At 45.2% G+C, this 25,492-nt stretch overlaps 1 long non-coding RNA gene across 1 annotated transcript; it reads right to left on the bottom strand.

The window, feature by feature from the left end:
* Positions 1–21,032: 21,032 nt before the first annotated feature.
* LOC309451126 lies at positions 21,033–24,930 on the bottom strand. The gene is made up of 3 exons (XR_014186188.1): positions 24,535–24,930; positions 24,161–24,324; positions 21,033–21,065 (listed from the first exon to the last, which is right to left on the bottom strand). It is a non-coding gene; the product is annotated as an uncharacterized lncRNA (long non-coding RNA).
* Positions 24,931–25,492: the final 562 nt, after the last annotated feature.

The raw sequence follows: 25,492 nt of genomic DNA, 5'->3' as shown, positions 1-25,492 counted from the left end.
TTTTTACCTTTAAAAATTAATATTGATGGACCCAAACACCCTCAATGAAGCTCCAACACTTGCAGTTGATGAGAATAAATCAAGAATGACCCAGCAGTGGTGGGAATTATTTTCTACAAGGAGGAGGAATCTCTAGAGGGTCCTAAAATGTGGGGGTTTCTCTTTAAGCCAAATCATGCAAAGGGAAATAGGGATTATTTTATTGTCTCTGATAAAACGTCTATTTGGAGGACCTTAAAATAAAGGCCTACACTGTAATATTCTGGTTTCATTCAGTACTGCAAGTGACAGCGAATGATTGATGAAATAAATGACCGGCAATGAAAAAATAATTGAATGATGGAAAACGCGAAGTTATCGAGGAATTAATGACAAAAAGAACAGAATTTTTAAATAATTAAAAATATTAATGGAAAATAATTGGAGTGTGCAGATGGTCAGAGCTGAGAGCATCTGTGGGGAAGCGCTATTTATCTGGCAATGGCGAAATACCGAGGAATTTAAAGCAAACTACACGCGTGTTTTGGACAAACCCTTCGACCAGGCTCCAATAACACAATCACACTCAAGGGATAGAGGTGAACTAACCCTTCCGAAGATAAGAATTCAGAATTAAAGCTCAAACATTGGATCTCTAAAAGATCAAGGAGAATTTCAACATCCAGGACAACCCATTGCTCCTCCAAGTCTATGGTCTATCCTATAAATGGGTGTTTTTAACCTCATCATCAACTTACCCAAGGAGTTTTTAGGTAGAAATTGCACAACAGCACAACATCCTCACTAACGCACCTTTTAGCAAGAGGCAGAAAACCGACATATAATAAGAACAGAGTAGGAAAATCTCAGCATTATCCCAAGGGAGATGTGTGTAGGGTAGAGACAAGTCCCTGACGAGCTGTAATACGCTGTGATTTTATTTATAACCTGACTTAGGGGGGAAAAAAGAAGCTAAAAAACACAAGTAAAAACCCCAAAGAATAAGTGATCCAACCCATTCCCCACAAGGCTATAAATAAATGCTCCTCCTAAATAATTTAGCGACTCATCTTTGCCAAGTCCCAAAGTACTTCTGGAACAAAAATGCCCATTAACCTCCTGCAAACGCAGGTTTTTGGTTCATAATCAGAGCTAAACGTGCACAATTCCTCAGCAGATTTGAAATTAGTTTGCCACCTCACAAATATTTGTTAGGTGGCAAAAGCAGCCACCATCGAGCATTAAAAGTTGGGGTTTGTGGACCATAGGACATCCCTGGATGTGTGTCCTTCAGCATCCCCACAGATAAATGGGTGAGGAGGGATAAATGGGGGATTTTGGGTGTAAATCACCAGTTTTATGGTGCCATTTTCAACCTCCAGCCCCGCTCCGCAATCAGCGATACCCACTGCTCACCCCTCGTCTCCACAACCTCCGAAATGTTCCTAAAGGACAAAGTTCCGGCTTCACAAACCCCTCGATTAAGCCTAATTTAAATGCATAAGTTAAGATTCCTAAATAGACGTATTAGAGTGATTTCAAAAGATGGTTAATGCATGTTAAATATAATCAATTCCGGGGGGTGAATAGTAATATGTTTTAGGAATCGCAGCATAACAGATTAAGACACATTGCCTATTACTGATCTAATAATTAAAAGACCATTACTGCCTATTTAAATCTCAGGAAAGTGTCTCAGAAAACACGGTTTTCACTTTAGATATAAAGGTATCCAGCAATTTAATTCTAAGTATTATCATTTTTGGTGCAATCCAGAGAAGTCTCATTTGCAGGAATGGGGGAGTTTTCCCTTTGGGGCAACCAAACCTTCTCAGGCAAAAATTGACTTCAAATCGCCATGAGCTCTTCAAAATTTAGGCTATAAGTTTGGTTTAAGTACGCACCTGATCGCTTTGGTGCTAAAAGAAGCTCATACATCCAATATAAGTTGCCAATCAAGATTTATCATAAAGTACCTGAATAATTGCAAGAGTTTGGCTTAAAAAATAATCAGATTTATACGGTTGGGTCTACTTGACCCAACGCTCAAGCAGTGAAGACCTTCCAAAGAGTCGTCAATCTTGTTGGCTACATGTCTTTCCGATTTCTTGGGCAACACACATTTCCCTCATCCACTGAAACTCAACCAGATTTAAGCACAACATTAAAATTGAAGATCAATAAATATCCGATAAATAGAAGTTGAACACATGGGACAGTTGGCCAAGCGCTTGCACCCAAGTTGGGTGCTGAGCATACGTGGTCAGATTTGGAGCAAAGCCGAACGTCCAGCTGTGCCATCAACACAGAGCAACAAATCCATAGACATTGCCATGAACCTCCCAGCAAGAACTGGGGAAGAACCAGTTTAAATAATTTATTTGGGGTATTCTGGTGGCTGATCTTAAAGCAGCAACCATGGGACTTCAAAGCACGTCTTCAAATGGAGGGTTGTATCTCAGGACTTGACAAATCTCTTCCTTTCTGCAAATTTCTGTCTTATAAACAGCTTGTTTTAGCTTGGTGAAAATGTGTTACCTTAATAATTCAAGTTTTCTTTGCTGTCCAACACTCATCGGGGAAATGCCGCCGAAGAAGGGGGTGCTAAATAAGCAGATTTTAGTCAAGATTTGCCACGGATGAAAATAAGCGACTCGTGTCATGTTGACGACAACATCTCCAGGCTCCCGGTGGATTTGGAGGATACGCACGTCTCCAAAATTGGGCTGAAAGGAAGAAAACAAGCACAAATGGACAATCTCACCCAAGAGCACATCACACATTCTGGTGGCCGCTCCGGTCTCAAAGCTCATGGAGACTGGGGGGGTCTTGCAAGAGGAGACCTCAACAGCCCACCCAACCCCTCATGGGTCCCTGTGGCCACCTACCAGCTGTGCCCAACAGCACCGGGTCTCACAAGCAGCCAAAGGGACCCACGTTCAGTCAAAATCAAGTTATTGGTCAAGCAAAGACTAGAAGATCACAGGGCTTGGTCACCATGTGGGTCATTGGTGGCGTCTCCATGCCAACACACGGCTCCTCACAAAAGCAAAACCACATCAAACTCCAATTTTGGATGCTGAAGAGCCACCCTGTTGAGAACATTCACCCCAAATTTGTCAACAGCTTTCTGCTGTTAATTGAAGGATGCAGAAATCTGGTTGCTGAAGCTCCACGAGCAGGAAAAACAAAGATGTCAGCTCAATTATTCATCACGAATCACTCATTTGGCTCTTGTTAAGAAATGACTTGTTTCCACAAAGCTCGCATCAGATGAATTTCTTATTAATTTCAGTTATTTAGATGTCTTAAGCTGGCAAAGGGATATGGATACTAAAGAGGCAGAATTAAGGAGGTTTTTAAATAGATTCTACATCTAATCCGCAGGTGACGACCACTTGAGCAAACGAGCGAAACCACTCGGGTCCAGGGCAGTGCAAAAAGGTGCAGCAACCTTGAGCAACTTTACGATCGTTGCAATTACCATTAATGAGGGAATCTGACTTCATTGCATTCACTTGATATTATATAAGAAGTTTCCATTTAATAGGCGCACTAATTTATCAAAATTAGAAGAAGCGCAAGAAGGTGATGGCAGAAATCCTGATGCAAAGTTAATAAAAAGTGCTTAACATAACCTGCTACTGAATGGGCTGTGATTCCTGTATGGGGCTGACATGCTACCCATGGCTTTTCTTTTGCTCTGATTTAGCTTATAATAAGAAATAAACACATTTTCAGCCCTCCAGGGCATAGTTTCCAAACCTCACACGATTGATCGGAAAGTATAACCCATGGTGTCCCACTGCCTGCTTGCTCAGGGTTTGTCTTCAACAAGTTAACATTATAATAGATGAGTTTCTTCCAAAGAAAAGTGCTGAAAACACATATTAACACAGTTATTCTGAAAATTAAGATAGCAGGGCTTGCTTTCAGAGATTAGTTACAGCACCACAAACTCAATATTTTTTTTCCAGATTCATCCAACTCCGACACTTGTGTCCAAAGCCTCTTTTTTTCATGATTACTAAGCCATGTTATCGCTGAGCATTGTTACAACATTCACTTGAGGTTCAGAGCCGGCTTTTAAGTCTCTCTAAGAGACTTGCAGCCTGCTGCTCCCATTCCTTTTAGGTGTGTGGGGGAGAGAAATGAGCTGGAGAACGCACTGTCGGAGGAACGCGAGGCGCTGCAACATCACCATTATATAAGGAAACCTCACACTAAGCCATTATAGTCTGCAGCTAAGCCTGCTATAAATATACCCGTTAAATTGAACGTTGCGGAGCGCGGTTGTCGCCGCAGCTGGGGACCAGGGTTCTTCCCAAGTTGGCTCTTGAGGGACCAACCGTTAATCTGCAAATCGCCAGGTCCTCCGTGCATCTGCCCAACGTGCAAGTTTAGAGTGTGTAAAACACTTCAGATACCCCAATTCTACAGTCTGGAGTTCCTCTTGTGTTCAGTTTTGGGGCCGTCATGTCAAGAAAGGCCTTGGAACGAGTGGAGAGAAGGGAATGGAGCTGGAGCACAATGTGATGGAGCGGCTGAGGGACCTGGGGGGTTCAGCTGGAGAACGGGAGCTGAGGGGACACAGGGACACAAAGAAACGGCCTCAAGTCACACTGGGGAAGTTGAAATTGGATATTAGGACACATTTATTCATCTAAAGGGCTGTGGGGCATTGGAACAGGCTGCCCAGGGCAGTGCTGGAGTCACCATCCCTGGAGGGGTTGGAAATACACACAGATGAGGTTCTTAGCGATGCGGTTTAGCGTTGGGTTATGGTCGGACTCGATCTTCAAGGTCTTTTCCAACCAAAACGATTCTATAACCTCTAAACCACCTCCAAGACAATATCATTCCCCAATTCTGACCTTCCTACCACCTTGGGTGGAGAACGCAAGGCAATCACTACTTGCTTGATGGGGTTTTCATCCTCATCTCCTGCACGGCCAGTGGGCACCTCTGAAGCTCGGGGGCTGCCCGATGTGCTCTGACCTGATGCTCTCAGCCATCACACGAGCGGAGCTGCTCTGCTTCGCGCTGTAATTAAATATTTATCAGGCCAGCGAGCAGCTTTACAGCTGCTGGGAGGTGGGAGAGTTGGGTTCGACGCCACAGCAATTAATATTTAATGAGCTGGGTGAGGTAAAAGGGCTTCAGCAGCAGAGACAAAGGGCCACGTCCATCCATCCCACCCCGGACTTGTGTTCGGAAGAACCCGCTCCAAGGAAATCTCAACCCTGCAAAGCCGCACACGGAATCACAAATAGCACCAAGTGGGGCATTTCCCAGCACCCCAACTTGGTCCTCGACGGACACCAAGCCCAGCACTAGGATGGGATTTAGTTAATCTTGACTGAGCAGCAGTCCCAGCGGGACCACGCAAGGTGCACACGTGGGAAACGCTGGATTTTACCCAGATATGAAGGACTAAAACCATTTCAGTGCCAAGAGTTCTGCTCGACTTTGGCCTTGATGGTAACCGTGCTAAGAGAAACACACTTAAATTAGGCGCAGTTTAGGCCCAACCACAACATGCTCACCAACAGCAGACCCTGGATGATTGTTGGATTGATGGTTTAGTAGCTCAAGTTCTAATATTGTCTCAGCTTTTTGCCAGTTCTAAACATCTCACCATTTTTTAAATATTGACCTCAGTCCCCCAAGCAGATTTCGCTGCCACTTTAATTGCCAGGAAGCACATTAGTTATTAGTCTTTTCTGCCCTGGCGCTGCATGTTTGGGGATTTTCCTCAAATAAAAGACTTACATGAATATTAAATATCACCACTGAGCGCAGCAAAGTTCCTCCAGATTCACAGAGAGAGAACTCGGAGCAAATTTCTACCTGATACCATTTCAAAGCAGTTTTCCCTCCGCCGAAATGGAGCTAAAATAAGACTTCAATGGCTACACTGTTGGTTGCTTCTTGTCCTAATCTCCTGACATTCCCATAGAGTTTGCTTTGCCTTGTTCCTTTAATACCGGGAGATTAAGGATGCTGCTTGTGCAGTTGTTTAAAGCACATGGGATCGTACGGTTTGTGTCGAAACTTTGAGCCCGGCAGCAGCTTCAGGAGGAGCTTTGGCCCATCTCGGCCATGGTTTTGGCTGGTGACGAGCACGGTTTGGCAGCCGACGTGCTCCGAGCGGCTCTCCGCAGTCCCCAGAACACGGCGTTTTATGTTGGTTTAACCACAGGCTGATACAGTTAATTGAATCAGCATTAACTCTCCTCCCAGGACCATCTGCTGAGGACCAGCTCGCAAACTCCTCGCGGAAACCGAGGCAACAGCACCATCTAGCAGAGCAGCCCAAAAAGTGCTGGGAGGACTCAAAAATTGGGTAGCAGGGCTGGGTGGTGGCAAGGGAACAATTTTGGGGTCCAGCCAGCAATGGTCTTGCACACCAGCATCCCCATTTCCACCTTCAGATCCCCAACTCAACAGCTCTTGGTTCTTTCTCAACTTCTATCACACCTTCTATGCTGGACCACAACTTTTCAGCATCACTCAAACGGAATCTCCCCCTCCTCAACCTCGTATAAGACCCCAACCTAATATTTATTAGACAATACAATTATCAACAACAGATTAATTCTAATATTCTTTAGTTTACTCTCCTGTAAACTTGAAGGTGGGTTCCTCATACCATCCAGTTTCGGCGTATTGCCCAACATTAGAAATCAGAACAACAGCCCTGCTGAGGGATAACGTGCTCCATGTAGCAAAGATGTGGCTGCTGGATTATACATAAAGGCATAAAATAGACTTAAATAGCTTTTATCTCTCTCCTTGACAGAGCAACACAATCCCCAAGGATGGGAGAAGGGGATATCGGAGAATTATCCAAATTTATTAAGAGGAATGTGCTTCAAGCAGCAAATTTCTCCTTAGATCCAGTCTATGTGTTTGCACTCATGGACAGCTACAAACTTTAATGCTCATTTTCCTGTAGTATCTCCCTGAATAGAAAATTGATTCCAACATCCAAAGCTCTCTGCCCAGGACAAATTGTATCTCAGCCTTGTAATGAATGGAAATTTATACTTGCCAATCTATTTTGGCTGTTTGCTTTTCTCTCCCCACGCAGGGAAAAATAATGGCTTTTCACATCGGGTTCTCTTCAGTGCCTTGTAATTCCTTTTTCTGATATTGCTTATCCTCATCAGATGCAATCTTTGTTGATTTGATGCTGAAAGAAACCGGTAATCATTTAAACCAGCTCCCACATTTTATAAGGCTGGGCAATTCCAGGCTGGGATGCAGTGAGAGGATTTATTTGAAGAAAATAGAGCTCTGGTTTTGATCGAATCCCATCACAAGCCCAGAAAGGACTTTTCCTGTGTTAATTACCCTCACAGCGTGATTCGTGCCTCCTCTGCCTGCTCTACGCTTTGTCTTTTAGCGATACTTCTGATTTTTATGATTTATTCTCCCCACTGGAAGTCATGCCTCCTTTGGAAGGTTATAACCAGCTCATCCATCTTTTCCTTTCGGAAACAAACAGACTTTCTCCTAATGGAGCACAAAGCAATTTTACCGGGGCTCTTTTGGTCCCTTGCTGATACTTTGGGGAGACACAGGAGGAGGATTCGGTGTTACTGTGACGGCCTCGGCTGGTCCCTTTGAGTTCAATGAGGTGTTTGAGTGTTGTGCTCGCAGCAGAACCCACTCAGCTCAACAAACCTGGTCAGAAAACTACTTGATTTTTACCAAAACATCCCGAGATTGACGATTCGGAATAAATCAAGTTCTGAAGAGGCAATCTGAACACACCTCAAAACACTGCAGACAAATAAACCTTTCCTCCCAAATAAAACATCTCAGAAGCCCTCAATAAACCTTTCATCCCAAATAAAACATCTCAAAAGCCCTCAAACCGAGATGTTTTGTCCTGGTTTCCAAGAGCCAGACAAATACAATTTGTTCCAAGCCATTTTCAACACTAAATTGCATTTCCCTGACCTTAAATGGCTTTACTTGAGGAGCTGCAGCTCCTCAGCTTAACAAGGCTCAGCAGCCAAACTCTCCCATTAGGTACCACAAGCACAGGACACTCAAGCACTAAACCTGCACTTCTGATGCTTTATGGAGGTTGTGGTCCCAATCTCATCCTCTCTTCTGAGCTACGCAGCCCAGAATTAATTAGGTTAATGGTTGGACCCCATCTTGAGGGTCTCTCCCAATTACAATGATGCTCTGATTCTAATATATCCCATGTTTTATGGAAAGCATAGCTGGTCCACTTGTATTCATCAAGAAAGCTCTTTCCCCTAAGGAGGGATGAAAATCAGGACCATCATCTCCAGTTTGCGTGTCCCACGTGCTGAGAATTGAAGGGAGTCACGTCCCAACAGAGCTTTTCAGCAAAAGAGCAGCTGGAAAACTGAATATCTTAATGTTCATGGATCAATATTTTGGAATAAGTAGGTGCAATGAGAAACGTTCCTTTTACCCACCATTTGAGACCACCCGCCTAAGAAATGCTGCTATTTGAGTCAGAGTATGGCTGGATTCATTAAACCGGAGTCATCATGATCACTATGAAAACACATTATTCCCCATTAGTTAATAAAGATAATATGAACTCATAGTTTAAGGTGAGAGAAGGGAAACACTCCTATCCCTGTACTGCTGGTGTAACAACATAAACTAGCACGGAAACAGTTACAGACTGTTGGTTGACAGCATTGGCTGAATATGAACCAGCATGTGCCCAAGTGGCCAAAAAGGCCACCAGCATCCTGGCCGGTACCAGCACTGGTGTGGCCAGCAGGCCCGGAGCAGTGACCGTCCCTGTGCTGGGCAAACCTCAAATCCTGGGGGGGGGTTTTGGGAGAACCCCCTCAGGGCTCAAAATGGCAGCACCAGAATCACCTCAGGGCCCAAAATGGCAGCACCAGAACCCCCTCAGGGCCAAAAATGGCGGCCAGAGGGGTGGCAGGATCACCTCACAAAAAAGGCCTTAAGGTGCTGGAGCGAGAGAAGGGAACGGAGCTGGGGAAGGGGCTGGAGCACAAGTGTGATGGGAACAGCTGAGGGACCTGGGGGGTTCAGCTGGAGAACAGGAGCTGAGGGGACACAGGGACACAAAGAAACGGCCTCGAGTTGTGCCAGGGGAGGTTGAGGTTGGATCCGGGGAACAATTTCTTCCCCAAAGGGCTGTGGGGCATTGGAACAGGCTGCCCAGGGCAGTGCTGGAGTCACCAAGCCCCACATCTCCCTTCCCAAATCAGAACTGCTGCCTCGATCCATCTCTGCTCACAACTATTTCAGGACTTTCCATTTCAGCTCCAGAACCCATTTCTTCTTCCACAGCACAAATAGCACAGTTATTTCAAGCCCGTCTAGGTGTTTTTTCAAAAAAGACCATTTTCATAGTTGAGCAGATCGCATCTGCTCTGCTGGAGGCACTAGGTTACTAGAAATAGGAGACAAACCTTGTGCTCGCACACAGATTTCCACCGGTTCGCCACAAAGAGCATATGGCACATAAGCACCAACAGCTCCTGGAACAACAAAAGAAGAGCTTGAATATGAGAAGCTTTGCAGAGATGTCCCAGAAATCATTTTTCATCAGTAGATCTCTTGCCCCATGTAGTGATCCTCAACCTGCCCTGGGGTCTCAAGCTCTTTTTCTCCCTGCAAATGCCTTTTTCCAAAAGAAGGTTGATCCCCAAAAGCTTCACTTCTTTAGGCACCTTTCCCTTTCCTGTAAGTATCTTGGCGACAAGAGAAGAATTAAAAGATGACCTTGAGGTCTGGCACATTGTCCTATTTCACTCCTTGCACTAAGGAAAAAAGCCACCACTACAATTCACTTATTTGAGCTGCCCGGTCCCAAGAACCACTTGAAGATCACCTGAGAACAGGCTCCAAAAGCATTAACATTTTCCACATTGACCAAATGAACTCAGGCTGAGATTAATTAGCTTAGAAATCCCAGCCATTCTTGGGATCAGGGCAGGAGCAAGAAGCTTTAAGGCTGCCCAAGATGCCGATGACTTGGATAACAGATGCTCACCCTTCCACAAGATCACTTTATTTTCAGGATAAGCTCTTGTGGAAACTTATTCCGCCATGGTACAGGTGTATCCATCTTACCCGGAACCCCGAGTTGTCTCCATGGCATGTAGGAAGGCCAGAAATACCCCAAGAGGAGATGATGGAAGGTGGTTGCAAAGAGCTGTCAAGTCTCTCATCCACAAAAAATGGTTAAAGATCAACGATCCTTCTCCTTTCTTGTGTCAGAAACCACTGGTGCGTTACACTGACTGGTATTGACATTTCACTCCGCTCATATCTTGTGTTGTAGCAGCACATTTAGGCTTCTGTAGATAAGGTTGGGTTAACAAAGCCATGAAAAGATCCCTCCGCCCATTCCCCTGGGGAAACAGGGCTTCCAGAAATTCAGGGAGTTTGTCTAAAAGTCTTTCCCTTGACATAAATTTGACCATTTCCTCTAGTAAAACCTAAAAAACTACTCCGACACTACATGAGTTTTATTGCGGTCTATGCGTTTCAGATGCGACTCCAACGAGCTGAGCAATTGGCTTTGCATTTTGTGCTATTTTTTCAAGCAATCTGAAGGAATTCGGCTGCTGAGATAATGAGATAGAAACAAGAGAAAAAGCCCAAGTCTCTCCAATGACTGTTTTCTCTCTTTAAGCACATAAAACCAGCCAAGCGGCCAATATCAAACACCTGCATGGAGGGGTGTTCTCCCCAACCAGAATGCAACTAGTGATTAATTTGTGCCCTCTAGTCTTTTATTTTAAGCTCCAGATTTCATATATTACCCACCACTTCTCAATTCCCAGTCAATCTATATTCTCCGCGTGGAGCTGAAAGCTTAGACCCCACATAGTTCAGTTCTTTGTATCACGGAGATCAAGTAAAATCTATTTTCACATATTTCATCGTTGCTCTTTACCTTTTCTTCCATGTCAGATCTGAACCAAACTCCACATTCACCACCATTTATCCCACTTTCCCCTCTTCTGTGCACTTCTATAACAATATTCTCATATTTTTACCATTAAGCTCAACATTTTGGTGGCGCTCAATAGGATGTTCTTACTCCATTTTTCCCCTCCGGCACTTCTCATTTAATTCCCATTCACCTCCACCCCCAGTGATTTAAAGCTTTGGGTAATTCAACCTTTAACAGTCCCAAAATTACGCATCAGCGGCCAATGCCATTTTCTTCCCTGCACAAAGGAAGCGTTGATACAACCTGACCAGTGGAGCTGATGGATTCCCAGCCAGTCATCACCTCTTTGTCTATTGAAACGAGGTCAATATTCAATTAGCTGGAGGTCGGTACACAGTTTCTACATTAGCAAAGCATCATATTTCAAGATTTCTAAGGAAGCTTTGTAAGCGAGGGCCTGAGAGGTCCAAGCAAGTGCTCCCGGGTTTAAGCACCATGAGAAAACTCAGTTTAAATTAATTTCTTTTAAATAAAGAGTAAAATAACTCACCCAGTCAGCTTGCCCTACAGCAAATCCATGTATTTATATCAGTTACCCCATCCCTGGGGTTACCAAAATCCATGGTTTTCAGTTTAAAATCCCTTTGACAATTTTGGAACAGCCTTTAGTATAAAAACACATCCAAAAATATCCTTATTTCCTAAAACCAACTTGTAGCCACTACGTTGACAGCGCTTCTTAAAATTATGTTCTTACAAACAATTACTCAGCAGTTCTTTAATAAAATCACATTAGGTTTTTCTAATGTTCCTTCCATTATTAATCATCTTTACAGGAAGGGTGAACAAATGGATTATTGTTTTTGTAATGTCTCAGTAACCAGGACCACGATTTCCCCCTTAACGTGCTCATCCAACCCAAGAACAAACCCATAAAGCTCAGGAAAAACTCCAGGAGATAAAAGTATCGCATAAAAAAGCCACTAAACATCTGTTATAATCACACGTGCACCCACATAACTATGAAAACACAAGATAAAATAAAAGGAAGAAAGAAAGAAACCACATAAAGCAACTATACCCTCTACAAATCTCTCCTTGCAAGCAAGAAGCAGCTCCTCACCAACCTGTAGAAGAAACCAAGACACCACAGGCAAGAAAAGACTCACCCACCTCCCTATTCTTATTAAATAAACTGATTAATTAAGCCCATGTGTGCTGAATTTGGCCCTGGCCTCATTCCCTCAGGGTGGAGCAGGATCAGCTCGTTAGAAGCAACGAAGTCAACCTGGTGTCCAAGGAGGAGCCCAATTCCAAAGCAGGAGGTCAGGTCATCTCTGTAGAACACGACGACCCCAAACCAGCCGTTGTTCTCTGTCCCAAAAGCAGATTTTGATCAGTGATTTTTTTTCTATGAGAATTTTAATGCACGATGCCCAAACGGAAGAGCAACTAAAGCAAAATGACGCTTCACCTGCGGAAAAATTGACTCCTTTGCTTGATTTTGAAGCCCCTGAGGTTCAGCATCTCCAGGGTGAACATTTGTCCTTCCACATGATCACCAATAAAATAGTTTAAGGATGGGACTCCTACCAACCCTATGAAGATCCCGGTAGAAAAAGGTCTATTAAACATTAGTTGTCGCAGAGTATTTGGGGAAAAAAAGCCATGAAAACGTTACTTTTTATAATAAACGACTTTCCAGCATGTTTCTATGAACAACCGCTGCTCTACGGAAGGAGTTATTTAAGTGAAACAGTAAAAGAATTCAGTGTATAACATATATTTCCATTAAATATTTCTGCATCACACAAGCAGTTTTAAGCAAAAAAGTAAACATTCCCTGTGCCTATAATACGTTTCCATTAAGTACATCTGTAAGGTAGAGATTTTTATGATGATTATAGTGATTTTTCCTTCGAGAAAAGCTCCATAAGCATTTTTAATCCATTACAGCTTGCGAACGCACATATTTACACTTACGGTAGTCCTGAGTTGTACTTTTTAAGGGGTTCTAAGGGGAAATATGGGAGCAAATAACCCCTTTCTGTAAAAATAAGCAGAGATTTGGGTGGGCTTAGGTGAGCAACGAGCCCATGGTGCTAAATTTAGTGGTGCTACTTACTCCAAACGCCTATATTTATTCTTTTAAATGAACATGGATTGAACTACAACACTTCGGTGCCTTCCGTGCGAGGGGAACTGAGCGACCCGCAGGTCCCGACGTTAACGGGGACGTTGTGCTATGGGAATAAATAAAACATGCCAACTGCTGTTACTGTTGTGTATGAAAAACCACGTTGTGAAAGGCACATCCATGACCCCGAGGACCAGGCAAGCGAGAGATGCTGGTGGGTAAACGAGCACGTAGCTATTCATGGATATTATATTGCTGTGGAAGTCGGGATGTTTTGGGGGCAGTATTTCTGATTCCTTTGATTTTTAAGCTCAGACTACCCCAGCAAGCTGAGCTGAGCAATATTCTACGGTTTTGCTTATCAATACCAGCAGCACAAATCCTCCAAGGTGCCTTAGTTGTGCTTTTCCCACAGCCTGAGCGCTGTTTGGAGAGAAACCAGCAGCTCAAAGCAAAACAGCAAAACCCTGAGCGTCTCCACCTTCTGCCAAAAGCTTCTCAGGGTCATGAATTTCTCACCCAAGCGGGGAACAAACTAAAGGTTTTGCTTGCAAACCAGATCCAGGTTGGTGGCAAACCTGAGCTTGGCTTAGAAAAGCAAGAATTAGCTGAGCTTAGTGCCAGCTTTGGGGTTCCAGCCATGTGTCCAGAATGGAGGGCAATGAGGCCGAGCTCATTCAAGAGTGGCTGGGTGGTCATAATGATCACCAAGATGTAATTCCCTATCCGGCGAATCCAACCGTCCATCGGATTTAATCCCTCGGCACAACAGGCGTAACAATCTCAATTTGGCTTCGCAATCGGCATAAATCTATTGAATGCAAAAAACCCCTTTTCAGCGGCGTTTCCACCCAATACTCTAATAAGAACTCATTTCTTCCACAGATACGTAGGTGCTATGTACAATATGTTAGAATGTCAGGGATCGGAAGGGACCTGGAAAGCTCATCCAGTGCAATCCCCCCATGGAGCAGGAACACCCAGATGAGGTTCCACAGGAAGGTGTCCAGGGGTTGGAATGTCTGCACAGAAGGAGACTCCACAACCCCCTGGGCAGCCTGGGCCAGGCTCTGCCACTCTCACCGGGAACAAGTTTCTTCTCAAATTTAAGTGGAACCTCCTGTGTTCCAGTTTGAACCCATTACCCCTTGTCCTACCATTGGTTGTCACCCAGAAGAGCCTGGCTCCATCCTCCTGACGCTCCCCCTTTATAGATCTGGAAACATGAATGAGTCCCCCCTCAGTGTCCTCTTGTCCAGCTCCAGAGCCCCAGCTCCCTCAGCCTTTCCTCACACGGGAGATGCTCCACTCCCTGCAGCATCTTGGTGGCTGCGCTGGACTCTCTCCAGCAGTTCCCTGTCCTGCTGGAACTGAGGGGCCACAACTGGACACAAGATTCCAGGTGTGGTCTCCCCAGGGCAGAGCAGAGGGGCAGGAGAACCTCTCGGACCTACTGACCACCCCCTTCTAACCCACCCCAGGTCCCATTGGCTTCCTGGCCACAAGGGCCCAGTGCTGGCTCATGGTCACCCTGCTGGCCCCAGGACCCCCAGGTCCCTTTCCCCTACGCTGCTCTCTAACAGCTCATTCCCCAACTTACACTGGAACCTGGGGCTGTTCCTGCCCACATTCAAGACTCTACACTTGCCCTTGTTCTATTTCATTCCATTTTCCCGCCCAGCTCTCCAGCCTGTCCAGGTCTCTGATGGCAGCACAGCCTCTGGCGTGTCAGCCACTCCTCCCAGCTTGGTGTCACCAGCAAACTTGCTGACAGTCACTCTATTCCCTCGGCCAAATCCTTGATGAATATATTGAACAGTCCCGGCCCCAGCACTGCCCCTGAGGCCCTGCACTGGATACAGGATCAACTGGACTCTGCCCATTGACCACGACTCTCTGGCTTCTTCCCTTCAGCCAGCTCACACTCCACCTCACTCCCCGCTCATCCAGCCCGCACTCCCTCAGTTCAGCTGGGAGGATGCTGTGGGACACTGTGTCAAATGCCTTTCCCCTGGCTGGCACTTGGTGCAGAACAAAGAGCAAGAAGGAATTGGGCCAAAGCAAAAATCCTCATCCTCAAATTATTATTTCTCATAATTATTATTACTATTATTATTAATTTATTATTATTTTTCCAACCTCTAGAAACGTTCTTGCTACTTTGAGCGGTTTTATACAGAAAGACAACACTCAAAATGCAGTAGTATCATTTTATAATATAAGTAATGCTTGGTGCCATCAGGAAAGGATTTCACCACTGACATTAACATTCATTAAAACAATCAATGTTTCCCTTTGGAAAAAAGTTTGTACCTCCCATTGTCTCCTTTTTCTTTAATCCGCTTTTGTTCCTGGAAGAGGAGGAATGATGGAGTGTTCTGTCAAAACTCAATAAATTGCTGTTTTCCTTTCGTTTCACTCGAAAACTTAAACCACCTTGGTTTTTTTACCTCCCTCTTCTCTTTGTCCAAATCAAATAAAACCAAGAATCGCACGCATCTATAACCTTTGGTTCTGCTGTCACTCTGTCCTGGTTTTGTTAAAAACAAGACCGGTTCTCTTTTAGTGATTTTCCTTTCAGCTCATTTTTCTAGGTGGCTGCGCTTTTCTGAGTTTTAGCTGCATTTTTCTCCTCAGAAGCTGCACTCGGCGCTGATAAGAGACCAACAGGATGCTGAAGAAGCTCCACACTTAGGATTGGCTTTGTATATTTTGTATATATATATTCTCTATTTATTAGTAGCATTAGTAAAATCCTTTAAAACTCTCCAACTTGAAGTCTAAGTCTCTCTTCCTTTCCCCTTATCTTTCTTATCATCTTTCCGATCTAACGGAAGGGGTGGCGGGAGGTAAAGGGGATAACAGGAAGCGTCTGCTGTGGTTTATTGCCACCTTGCCTTAAACCTTGACACACTCACAGCCAATAACAGATTTCCATGCAGCAAAAGAGAAAGGTCCATGTTACATCAAGAAAATCGTCGCTGTCGCTGCTCAAGAGCCGCAGCATCATCCCTGAGCAACACCCCAACCACGGCCTTAAACCAAGAGCACATTCAAATGGGGTTAAAACGGAATAAATGTGTGCATTTAAGAGCCTGTGAAGGGTTGAGTAGGCAATGAAGGCGCTATTAAATATAATAACAGCCACATCATCCACCTTGTCCTCATCAGGAGTGGTTTTTCAGTCTCCACGATGGGGCTTTTTCTTGAAAAATAAAGAAAATCATGCTGAACGCAAGTAATTTGCTGCGCTTGTAAGAAAATGCCGGTTTCAGGGCTTTGGGAAACAAAAAGGAGCAAAGTCAACTCATGGAAAAACGTGTGGCCGAAGGGACGTGGCTGCTCGGCCATGGAAGGACTCTGAGGAGGGAAACTTGCTCCACACAACCCCATGGCTTCCTCCTCCATCCCCATTTTCCCCCGTTCTTCCCTCAAATTGCTGTTCGGCGCAGACGTACCCACACCGCAGGCTCCGGGGGAGCAGCTGGTGCTGATGAGCTCACCTCTATTTATGCAAATGGCAATAATTAGCGTTTGATAGCACTTGTCAATGAGTCTGATTACACGGCGCTGGGTGATGAGACGCAGCTCGCATGGCGGTGCCCGGGAGAGGAGCTGGGGCTGCGGCAGCATCGTGGGACCTGCTGCTGCCTGTCCACGGGGCTTCAGACCATGGGCTGCCTTGGGAAGAATCGTTTGGGTTGGAAAAGCCCCCCAAGATTGAGTTCAACCATTAACCCACCCCTAGCACTGCCCCATGTCCCTGAGAACCTCATCTGTGTGTATTTCCAACCCCTCCAGGGATGGTGACTCCAGCACTGCCCTGGGCAGCCTGTTCCAATGCCCCACAGCCCTTTGGGGAAGAAATTGTTCCCCAGATCCAACTTCAACCTCCCCTGGCGCAACTTGAGGCCGTTTCTTTGTGTCCCTGTGTCCCCTCAGCTCCTGTTCTCCAGCTGAACCCCCCAGGTCCCTCAGCCGCTCCCATCACACTTGTGCTCCAGCCCCTTCCCCAGCTCCGTTCCCTTCTCTCAACTCGCTACAGCACCTCAAGGCCTTTCTTGCGAGGTGATCCCGCCACCCCTCTGACCACCATTTTGAGCCTTGAGGTGATTCTGGTGCCCCCATGGCCGCCATTTTGAGCCCTGAGGTGGTTCTTGTTCCGCCATTTTGAGCCCTGAAGTGAGTGGCCCAAAACTGCCCCCAGGATTCGAGGTTTGGCCTCCCCAGTGCCAAGGTCTTGAGAATTCTATTCTCTTCCTGAGAAGAGTTGAAGGGACCTTCAAAGTGCATCCAGTGCCCCCCCTGCCATGAGCAGGGACATCTTCACCAGCTCAGGTTGCTCAGAGCCCCGTCCAGCCTGGCCTGGGATGTCTCCAGGGATGGTTCAGCCACCACCTCTCTGCCCAACCTGGGACAGGCTCTCACCACCCTCAGGGCCAACAATTCCTTCCTTATATCTAACCTAAATCTCCCCTCTTTAGTTTAAAACCATCACCCCTTGTCCTGTCACAACAAGCTCTGCTAAAAACTCCGTCCCCATCTTTCTCACAGGCCCCTTTTAAGCACTGAAAAGCCACAGCTTCAACCCATCCAATATCGCGAGAGAGGTAGATTTGTTCTCTACATCACTATTTATAAGAGGTTTGTGTCGTGAATTTTGCCTCATCTGACCTCTTTGCAATTAGAGAAATACACCGGAACAGCTTTTTAAAGCAAACCCATGTGAGATCCACCAGGCGGGAGAACCTCCATGGCCAATTGCCCAAGACCCAGTTCCCACCAGCAGCTCTCCAGGATGTTAAATCAGCCCAGGGCAGGTATTTTTAGGTCCCCATCTCATCCCAGCCAGCAGACAGCATCGCATAAAGCTATTTATAGTACTACCAGACATGACTTGCAGTAATATACATCGCATTTCTATACGTGTCTCGTGCTATCTAAAAGGGAGCTGATACTCCGCAGCAGCAGCGGGAACCATCACCCGTCGCTATTTACATAAGATTTTGGAGATTTACGGATAGGAGTTAAAAAATTCAAAGCTCCACAGCAAGTAAGCAGCGCTGAGCCTTTATAAATAGGCTGCGATGCAGGGAAACCTGGGAAAAGTCTCTGCCACTTGAAAGTACATTTATTTTTGTAAGCATGCAAGGAGGTGATAAATTATTTCTTTTGATCCTTTTCACTGCTGTGCTCACAGCTGTAAAAAATAAGCTAAAGGCTGCTGCTTTTTAACATGTTTTTAATTATTTTTCCCCCTCTGCATCTATTGGCGAGTGGAAAATCCTACGGCACAAAGCAAAGCAATTGTTGGAGCGCTTCGCAGACCTCTAGAATTTATTTCACTGCTTCGTTGGATTAACAAATGACCCTTAACATCTCTTCCAATTCTCACCACCTTTCTTACAGCTTTTTGTGTTTATATGGGAGAAATTCCTTCCCTGATTAATTTGAGACATTTGGTGTTCCTGCTCCATGGGGGGATTGCACTGGATGAGCTTTCCAGGTCCCTTCAATCCCTGATATTCTGGAATTCTGTGATTCTACCAAAGCAAACCGTTTTTTAGCAGTTTGCTTCCATATCTTTGCGGAGATTCCGGGGGAAAATGCTTCTAAATTCACACATAAACAATAAAATCAGTATATTAAGGGAGGAAGGACCTGGAGCAACTATATTGTGGCCAGTTTTGCTGAGTGAGCAATGAGACGATGCTCAACGTGAACATTTACACCCCTTGTCGCTGTAATCACCAGGTAAATTTGGCGGCGGAGGCCATCGATGTATTTTTGCACAAGATTTATTGGATATGATAGTCAAGAGAGCCTGCATGTTAATCACAGCAAACTCATTTAACAAATTAACGACGCTAAAGCGAAAAAAATACACAAGCCCTTTTAAATTAAAAAGTGGCTGGTGTCTTGACATTAATCCAATAAACTTGGAGAGGGTAGAATTCAGATCCTGACCCTGTAACTTCACATCAGGAGAAATGGGAAAAGAATTGTGAGGATTTTGTCCAGACGCCCCCCAAAATAATTCACTTCCAGGTGGGAATCAACCTGTGTTGTTTTGCATCAACAAAGTGTATTTCATTAGAATTAAGTGATAAGCCTCCAGAAATCTAGGAAAGTAAGGGAAATTTGATTAGAAATCCTGAACTCCCAGCGGGGTTCGCAGGCTCAGCTCTAATTAAACACCGCACTGAAAAGCTGTGTTGGCTTTAATCAGGTTTGTGACGAACTCCGGGTGAGTTTTCCACAGCAAAAGGTGGTGTTTGCTTCATTAAAATCTGGATTCTGGCTTTGTCCTTGATACGCTCTTGCTCCAGTTTCTTTCATCAGTTGGGTCTTCGGCAGAGCTCGAGAATATCGCCCGCCAAGGATGCCCAGAAGTAGGTGCTTAAAGTACCAATTAAATATCCCTTCCGAGCTCTACTCTGTTTTTTGCACCTGAAGTGTAAAAACCTGAATAAAATCCCCTCAATGGTGGTCTTCCAGCTGTCAAATAAGCCAATAAATCATGTTGTTCTCCCTCCTTTCAGCCACTTGTTATTATAATTATATTATGTGAATAATATAAAACTACAGAAACTGGCAGATGGATTCTGGTAGAGGAATCCCACTGGAAATAGCACCACTTGCTGCACACATCTGATGGCATCTTTTCCATTTTTCCACCCCAAAATTGTCAGGTAGCTCAAGAAATGATCACTTGGAGCCTCCTGCCTGTGCTGCCTTCACCCCAACCTTCTCAACGCTCTCCATATCCTCCTGGATGTTCCAAGCATCATCAAGGTGGTCACCAAACCAGCTCTCCCACCGTTCTTTCTCTAGCACATCTGATGTCATCTCTTCCATTTTTCCACCCCAAAATTGTCAGGTAGCCCAAGTGACGCTCACTCAGAACCTCCTGCCTGTGCTGCCTTCACCTCAACCTTCTCAATGTTCTCCATCTCCTCCTGGATGTTCCAAGGGTCATTGAGATGGTCACCAAACCAGCTCTCCTGCCCAGCTTTGCAGATTTAGACCCTCTCATCTCCACTCAATCATATTTAATCTCCTCCACGCTTGCTAATGAGTTGGATATTTCCCTGCCATCCTCACGTGACGCAAGAATAACCCCAGCTCTTTCAAAATGCAGAATAAAGGCCATTAATCCTGATGTTCATCACTGTGTTAATAATCCCCTGGTCACCTTCGATGGCTCTGGGACACTCGATAGAAACTCCTGATTGTCTTTTGCCATCCTCCTGGGGACTTTTTCCCTCTGATTAAAACTTATCTCTACAGCTAATACCTTCTCATGAAAACAGGCGCTATTTCCAATTTCATGCTTTGAACGGCACTTGTTTATTTCTAATTACAGCCCATTAATCACGGGGCAAACTGCAATTGCCGCGAGTTGATATCTCGCAGCTTGAGGGGTTAAAAGAACCAAACAAAACAATTTTCATAACCATAAATATGGTCCTAATTAAGGAAAAGCCTAAGAAAGATCTACATTTCCAACACGGCTCCGACGCTGCTCATTTTATCACCATTTTTGCTGGGGGATGCACCAGATACATCGAACAACATCCCTGAGAACGGCGTGTTCCCCCTAAAGCTTTATTTTATTTCTAGTGGCTGGAATTAGACCGCGATGACTTCCAGACCCAGGAAATCAATCCCAAAGAAGTGTCGCTTCACCTTCTTCCACCACAATGTGAAGAGAGACGGGTCTTTAAGGCTTTGACTACAGAATAACTGGAGTCAGCAGTTATTGCTGGATTATTTTTCAACAGGCTTAGCTACGTTTACGCTTTCAACTCTGAAGCTTTTTGCCCTGAGCACAGTTTAAGTAGAAAAATGGGGTTTATCGTACAGTCTCTACCGCAAACTTGTTCTTGTGTCCCTAAATGTCGCTATCGTGGGCACATAGAAGTATTGGAGCGCCAGTAATGAGAGGAGAAATGGACCATACACACAAATTTGCCGTTCACTCAGGACAAGGCGTTTCGGGAAACGATCGCTCTGAAAGGTGGAAATTCGGTGTCTGATTATGAATTTACACATAGTGGTATACAAATCACAGCAATCAGTGACTTGGCAAAAGTATGTTATAGTACCACAAAACGTATCAATACATTGCCAGCAAACACCCTTCTAAAAACGGTGGGTTGGTAACAATGAGTAACTGTAATGGAAACTTGACTTTAGCAGCAGAACTTACAATGATATTACTTTATATGTTTAAGAAAAAGGAATAGAGAGAGATACTAAGATATCAGAAAGAGACAGAGATGGAGAGTAAGATATCACCACTCCACAGGTACATCGGTCCCATGACGACCTCTGGAGTTGGGACGTGTTGAAGATTTACGCCGCCAACCTGTATCGTACGTGAGGTTGTTTTATAACCCAGTTCATTTACATGCAAGATAGGAGAAGGTGGTTCGTCTCCTCCCTCTGCTCGCTCTTCATGCTAATTAGGAAGACTCCTCTGGAAATGGGTCTGGGGTCTTCAAACTAGAGGAAAGTTCATGGTATTGACCAGAAGTGAGTTGTCTTGCCCATCAGGGGTAGCTGTTGGTTCGTGGTTTCTTCTGGTAGTTGGTTGTCGGCCAGATGGTTCATCTCTATCATCCCAATTAGGCCACGAGACCTTTGACAGCAACACTGTTAATTGTCCTTATCTTCCAAGGTGTCACCTCCATGGCCATAAAACTTTGGGAAAGATAAGATGAGGTGTCGTCTATCTCTTCCTCCCAAAGTAACAAAAACCAGACGTTTAAGGCATAACAACGTCTTTGTTCTGCTAAGCATGGGGGGAGCGCTTCAAGGTTTTCACAGGCAGGCAGTGAGAATACTTCATTTTAAACCATTTTTGAAATATTTAACCGCCTAAAATGCATCTAGACGGATTGAGCGTATTGAAAATGTTGGAAGGAGACCTCGCAGTTACTTGATTAACAAGAGAATTGTTGTCACTGTCATTGGTTCAAGGGCATCCCGCCGCGTGTCACGCCAGGGACGCGGTACGAGCGCGGCAGCTCACGCAATTTATAGCCCGCGCTATAAATTAAACCGCAATAAAGCTTTTCGAAGGGCTGCTTTAGGAGCATCAAGTTCTTGCCGCGGCGCTCGTATTTTAGGCGATAGATTTGTATAATGACTTTGCAGGCGATTAAAATGAAGGTGTAATTCTCTATGTTTCTGTCCATAAAACAGTGACATGAATCTGAAGGTGTCGGCTGTATGGAAGGAATATTTTTTGGATTCATTTATTCAGCTGGACTGTTATACAGGGTCAGGGAGGTAAGTCCTGGACCTGGACTTAATTAATCCCATCCCAAGTCCTCTGTGACACCACAAGTGGACCTTGTCCCAGAAGAGAAGAAGGACCCACAAGGTCCACATGTCTAAGCCCAGTCTTACCCTTATTCTTTTGCTGCTTTGGAACAAAGAGAAGCTGCAGAGTGAGGCAGAAATATTAAAGCTCAAAGGATTATGTGCTTAATTGTAAACTGAGATGGAAAATGAAGCCTGAAGAAAGAGCTGCTTAGGTGGGGGCTTGTTGGGACCTGTTCCTTACAGCTCAGCTCACACCAACCAAGTGATTTTAACCCTTTCCCTTCCCCTAGTGCTCCGCTCTTACCCCCAGCACGGCCGAAGGAATTTACTTTATTAAAGAACATCGTTAAAACCTGAGCTGCATTTCTGTTGAGCCAAAAAGGTTCAGGCTTCCCACATTCTCTTGAAGAATTCAAATAAGATGTGTGTTCCCAATTAACGGACCGGAGAAGGGCCAACGTGACCATGGGGACAAGTCTGGGGTAAAAGCAGGAGCTCAGTGGGACCCCAAATTTCAGGAGCCATCACCAAAGTCTTGTCCCCATGCTGTCCCTAGTTGTCCCCCTCCCCTGGGGACCCAAAGAACATGGGCACAGCGCCCAGGACATCACGGCCACTAGTTCAAGGTGGTCCATGAGGACTTTTCCAGCCCAGCAGGATTTTCCTGGCCTGGCCTGAACCTTTTTCATCCCTTTTTGCTTTCTAGGAGCTTTTTTTAGGCAGTGGATTTGTCCTTGATCATATTTACGACAACGGGTAATTTTAGGTGGAGAGAAGTCACTGAGAATTACGTTTTCAGAGTAAGATCCACAACTATTTGCTGTGGAGAGCTGGCTCCAAACCCCATTCAGAAACAAGACGTGATATTGTGCGACATGGGTGTCTGCTAAGGTTAATTAACACGTCTTCAGCGCCCATGACATCAAATCGCTATAAAATAGTGAAGGTAACTCACAGAGGATGAAACAGCAAGAGGTTGTTTGGAAACATGAGAAGAGACTGAATGCAGTGTCACATTTTCAATTTTGCTTTCATTTCCTACCTGCAGACAGTAATCCGTGACACTGATGGGCATCCACCAGCCAGCCCATGCTAAAAAGAAAGCTTAAATAACCTTCAAATGGGAAATGGAGGCAGATGTTGAACAATTATTGATCCACGAGGAGTTCCCCGCTACACAGATTTCTTTCCTAGAGTCTTGAGGGAGTCTGTCCCATGATATGTGGTAGAGATTGATGGGAGACCAGACCTACACCACCAATCATGGTTTGGTGGAGCACAGGATGGTTTGTGGTGGAGCTGAGCCGGCTCTCCCCACATCAGAGATGCTGCACCACATCTCAAGGCTGAGACTAAACTCTAAAACTCCCCTCCTCGCTTAGACTCGGGGGAACAAAACCTCTGAATGACGTGGCTTGGACGCATTTGCACCCACTGGCCGGGGTTCACGGCCACAGAAAGCTGTGCAAGCAACGCCAAGTGAAAATGAAAGTCTCACCCAACATTTTCTCTTCTCCTTATCACCCTACGCACTCAGGAGGGTTTAATCTGAGTTTTACATTCCTCACCGAGTGGTTTCATTAGATGAGTGATGCCCATAAAATAGCTACTTGTGTGTTTCCTGCTTTTTTCCAATATTACCAGGGAGAAAACAAAATAATAATACAGAGATCCCTTGGGTGCAAGTCTGAGTGCTGAGTTGACTCCATCTCCCCTAAGAAAACCAAACTCCAGGTGCTCTACAACTCAAAAATGCCTTTATCCTCCTCTCATACCTTATCATCTGCTCAGCAATTCGGCCTCACGCTGGAAACTTTGTCCCTCTCGAACTGCAGCAGGAATTTTGTCCCCAAGGCCGTAATTTTCAGAAGACATCCACTTGCTTTCTTTGCGTGCAAACTTCAGCAGCATCATAAAGATGAACTTCTTGAAAGTACATCTGGAAAATAAAATTATATGGGAAGCCTACTTAATTATTACATATATCTTTGGCATGCTGACGAGAAGCGCTTTAGTGTGCAGGTGTAGCTTTAGCAGAGGAAACAGGATTAAATTTATACAGAGGAATAAAGTTTTTCTATGCAATTACAGCTTGCCTTTGAGATCCTTCCCTAGAGAGAGCACGTTGCAGAGCTGGGTAGGGCCTTACCTGTGATATCAGTGCTACTTCTTCTTCCAAAAATAGTGTTCTTCACGTCTAGTAACCTTGTCAAGCTTTAACTGAGTTGTTGTCAATAGTTCCAAGTCCATACGTCAGCGATAACTCCCAGATCATCCAGTTGATAGTGCGCTCATGCACTGGGTTGGGATGGGATGGGTTGGGTTGCGCTGGATTGCGTTGGGTTGCATTGGGTTGTGTTTGGTTGCGTTGGTTCACGTTGGGTTGGGTTGCGTTGGGTTGCATTGGGTTGCGCTGGGTTGCGTTGGGCTGTGTTGGGTTGCGTTGCGTTGCATTGGGTTGCGTTGGGTTGCGTTGGGTCACGTTGGGTTGGGATGGGTTGGGTTGGGTTGCGTTGGGTTGTGTTCGGTTGCGTTGGGTTGGGTTCGGTTGTGTTCAGTTGTGTTGGATCACGTTGGGCTGTGTTGGGTTGCGTTGGGTTGCGCTGGGCTGCGTTGGGTTGTGTTCGGTTGCGTTGGGTCACATTGGATTGGGTTGCATTGGGTTGCATTGGGTTGCGTTGGGTTGTGTTGGGTTGCGTTGTGTTGCATTGGGTTGAGTTGGGTTGCATTGGGCTGCGTTGGGTTGCATTGGGTTGCGTTGGGTCGCATTGGGTCGCATTGGATTGCGTTGGGTTGAGTTGGGTTGCATTGGGCTGCGTTGGGTTGCGTTGGGTTGCGTTGGGTTGCACTGGGTTGTGTTGGCCACCATTCCTCTGACCTCTTCTTCAGCTGCATGATGTGATTCATCCCAAAATACTCCAGAGCACTGGAGCTATTCAATAGTCACCTTTGCTTTGAGGGTATCTGAGTACTTCAGCAACGCCGCGGTGCCCACGCCTCGATTCCCAAAGCTCAAGCGGCTAAAAATGTTCTTCGCTTGGAAATGGTTTTGTTGAAGCTTCTCATCCTGGAAGCCTCTTCAAAATGAGAACTTTTCATCCCCGAGT

The sequence above is a fragment of the Streptopelia decaocto genome (genome assembly GCF_964273445.1).
Source record: "Streptopelia decaocto genome assembly, chromosome: Z".
In the NCBI taxonomy this organism is placed as follows: domain Eukaryota; kingdom Metazoa; phylum Chordata; class Aves; order Columbiformes; family Columbidae; genus Streptopelia; species Streptopelia decaocto.
This window is presented reverse-complemented; position numbering and strand designations above follow the sequence as displayed.